Below are 4,530 nucleotides of genomic sequence, written 5' to 3'. Positions count from 1 at the left end.
ATATCAAAGATCCCCATATATACTGGAATATCTTGATGTAAAACACATAATTCCTTTAAACTAATAGCTGGAAATATTTACAACCCCAAAAATTCTTGGAAATCTTGATAAAACTTATCAAAGATTCCCATATGCGCTTGAATATCTTGGTTTAAGACACAAATTACTTGAAAAAAAAGTCGGAAATAATTACAACCCCAATAATCCTTGATAATTATGATCAAAAATATCAAAGACACCCATATATACTGGAATATCTTGATGTAAAACACATAATTCCTTTAAACTAATAGCTGGAAATATTTACAACCCCAAAAATCCTTGGAAATCGTGATAAAACTTATCAAAGATTCCCATATGCGCTTGAATATCTTGGTGTAAGACACAAATTACTTGAAAAAAAAGTCGGAAATAATTACAACCCCAATAATCCTTGATAATTATGATCAAAAATATCAAAGATCCCCATATATACTGGAATATCTTGATGTAAAACACATAATTCCTTTAAACTAATAGCTGGAAATATTTACAACCCCAAAAATCCTTGGAAATCTTGATAAAACTTATCAAAGATTCCCATATGCGATTGAATATCTTGGTGTAAGACACAAATTACTTGAAAAAAAAGTCGGAAATTATTACAACCCCAATAATCCTTGATAATTATGATCAAAAATATCAAAGATCCCCATAAATGCTGGAATATCTTGATGCAAAACACATAATTCCTTGAAAAAACTGGGTCTAAAACAATAAAATTACCTAAAATTCTTGAAATGTATCGTCAAAAATTCTCATAAACACCGGTATATATTGATGTTGGATACATTATTCCTTGAAAATAATAGCCGGAAATATTTACAACCCCAAAAATCCTTGGAAATCTTGATAAAACTTATCAAACATTCCCATATGTGCTTGAATAACTTGGTGTAAGACACAAATTACTTGAAAAAAAAGTCGAAATAATTACAACCCCAATATTCCTTGATAATTATGATCAAAAATATCAAAGACACCCATATATACTGGAATATCTTGATGTAAAACACATAATTCCTTTAAACTAATAGCTGGAAATATTTACAACCCCAAAAATCCTTGGAAATCTTGATAAAACTTATCAAAGATTCCCATATGCGCTTGAATATCTTGGTGTAAGACACAAATTACTTGAAAAAAAAGTCGGAAATAATTACAACCCCAATAATCCTTGATAATTATGATCAAAAATATCAAAGATCCCCATATATATTGGAATATCTTGATGTAAAACACATAATTCCTTTAAACTAATAGCTGGAAATATTTACAACCCCAAAAATCCTTGGAAATCTTGATAAAACTTATCAAAGATTCCCATATGCGATTGAATATCTTGGTGTAAGACCACAAATTACTTGAAAAAAAAGTCGGAAATAATTACAACCCCAATAATCCTAGATAATTATGATCAAAAAATATCAAAGATCCCCATAAATGCTGGAATATCTTGATGCAGAACACATAATTCCTTGAAAAAATGGTCTAAAAACAATAAAATTACCTAAAATTCTTGAAATGTATCGTCAAAAATTCTCATAAACAGCGGTATATATTGATGTTGGATACATAATTCCTTTAAAACTGATAGCTGGAAATATTTACAACCCCAAAAATCCTTGGAAATCTTGATAAAACTTATCAAAGATTCCCAAATGCGCTTGAATAACTTGGTGTAAGACACAAATTACTTGAAAAAAAAGTCGGAAATAATTACAACCCCAATAATCCTTGATAATTATGATCAAAAATATCAAAGATCCCCATATATACTGGAATATCTTGATGTAAAACACATAATTCCTTTAAACTAATAGCTGGAAATATTTACAACCCCAAAAATTCTTGGAAATCTTGATAAAACTTATCAAAGATTCCCATATGCGCTTGAATATCTTGGTTTAAGACACAAATTACTTGAAAAAAAAGTCGGAAATAATTACAACCCCAATAATCCTTGATAATTATGATCAAAAATATCAAAGACAACCCATATATACTGGAATATCTTGATGTAAAACACATAATTCCTTTAAACTAATAGCTGGAAATATTTACAACCCCAAAAATCCTTGGAAATCTTGATAAAACTTATCAAAGATTCCCCATATCCATATGCGACTTGAATATCTTGGGTGTAAGACACAAATTACTTGAAAAAAAAGTCGGAAATAATTACAACCCCAATAATCCTTGATAATTATGATCAAAAATATCAAAGATCCCCATATATACTGGAATATCTTGATGTAAAACACATAATTCCTTTAAACTAATAGCTGGAAATATTTACAACCCCAAAAAAGCCTTGGAAATCTTGATAAAACTTATCAAAGATTCCCATATGCGCTTGAATATCTTGGTGTAAGACACAAATTACTTGAAAAAAAAGTCGGAAATAATTACAACCCCAATAATCCTTGATAATTATGATCAAAAATTTCAAAGATCCCCATATATACTGGAATATCTTGATGTAAAAACACATAATTCCTTGAAAAAAATGGTCTAAAACAAAAAAATTACCTAAAATTCTTGAAATGTATCGTCAAAAATTCTCATAAACTGCGGTATATATTCATGTTGGATGCATTATTCCTTGAAAATAATAGCCGTAAATATTTACAACCCCAAGGATCCTTGAAATTGGTGATTAAAAACATTAAATATCCCAAAAAGCGCTTGAATATCTTGATGGTAGGACACATATTCCTTGAAAATAATAGTTGGGAAATAGTTACAACCCCAAGAAGCCTTGGAAATCTTCATAAAACTATCAAAAATCACCATATACGGATTAATATATTTGTCTCAGAGAAAATATTCCTTTGAAAACAAAAGCCGGAAAAATACATCCCAAATAAATCTTGACAATATTGGTCGTAAATATCAAACATCCCCAAAAATGCTGGATTTCTTTGGTGTGAGACACTAAACTCCTTGAAATTATGGGTCTATTATTTGTTAATTTTCTAAAAATACTGATAAAATTGAAGTAAAATTCCCAAAAACTTTTGAATATCTAGATGTAGGACACATAATTCCTTTAAACTAATAGCTGGAAATATTTACAACCCCAAAAAATCCTTGGAAATCTTGATAAAACTTATCAAAGATTCCCATATGCGCTTGAATATCTTGGTGTAAGACACAAATTACTTGAAAAAAAGTCGGAAATAATTACAACCCCAATAATCCTTGATAATTATGATCAAAAAATATCAAAGATCCCCATATATACTGGAATATCTTGATGTAAAACACATAATTCCTTTAAACTAATAGCTGGAAATATTTACAACCCCAAAAATCCTTGGAAATCTTGATAAAACTTATCAAAGATTCCCATAATGCGATTGAATATCTTGGTGTAAGACACAAATTACTTGAAAAAAAAGTCGGAAATTATTACAACCCCAATAATCCTTGATAATTATGATCAAAAATATCAAAGATCCCCATAAATGCTGGATATCTTGATGCAAAACATATAATTCCTTGAAAAAAATGGTCTAAAACAATAAAATTACCTAAAATTCTTGAAATGTATCGTCAAAAATTCTCATAAACAGCGGTATATATTGATGTTGGATACATAATTCCCTTTTAAACTGATAGCTGGAAATATTTACAACCCCAAAAATCCTTGGAAATCTTGATAAAACTTATCAAAGATTCCCATATGTGCTTGAATATCTTGGTTTAAGACACAAATTACTTGAAAAAAAAGTCGGAAATAATTACAACCCCAAAAATCCTTGGAAATCTTGATAAAACTTATCAAAGATTCCCATATGCGCTTGAATAACTTGGTGTAAGACACAAATTACTTGAAAAAAAAGTCGGAAATAATTACAACCCCAATATTCCTTGATAATTATGATCAAAAATATCAAAGACACCCCATATATACTGGAATATCTTGATGTAAAACACATAATTCCTTTAAACTAATAGCTGGAAACATTTACAACCCCAAAAATCCTTGGAAATCTTGATAAAAACTTATCAAAGATTCCCATATGCGCTTGAATATCTTGGTGTTAAGACACAAAATTACTTGAAAAAAAAGTCGGAAATAATTACAACCCCAATAATCCTTGATAATTATGATCAAAAATATCAAAGATCCCATATATATTGGAATATCTTGATGTAAAACTCATAATTCCACTTTAAACTAATAGCCGGAATATTTACAACCCCAAAAATCCTTGGAAATCTTGATAAAACTTATCAAAGATTCCCAAATGCGCTTGAATAACTTGGTGTAAGACACAAAATTACTTGAAAAAAAAGTCGGAAATAATTACAACCCCAATAATCCTTGATAATTATAATCAAAAAATATCAAAGATCCCCATATATACTGGAATATCTTGATGTAAAACACATAATTCCTTTAAACTAATAGCTGGAAATATTTACAACCCCAAAAATCCTTGGAAATCTTGATAAAACTTATCAAAGATTCCCATCTGCGCT

The sequence above is a fragment of the Rhopalosiphum padi genome, chromosome 3 (assembly GCF_020882245.1).
Source record: "Rhopalosiphum padi isolate XX-2018 chromosome 3, ASM2088224v1, whole genome shotgun sequence".
In the NCBI taxonomy this organism is placed as follows: Eukaryota; Metazoa; Arthropoda; class Insecta; order Hemiptera; family Aphididae; genus Rhopalosiphum; species Rhopalosiphum padi.
The sequence above is the reverse complement of the archived record's forward strand: the minus strand, read 5'-3'. Positions refer to the sequence as shown.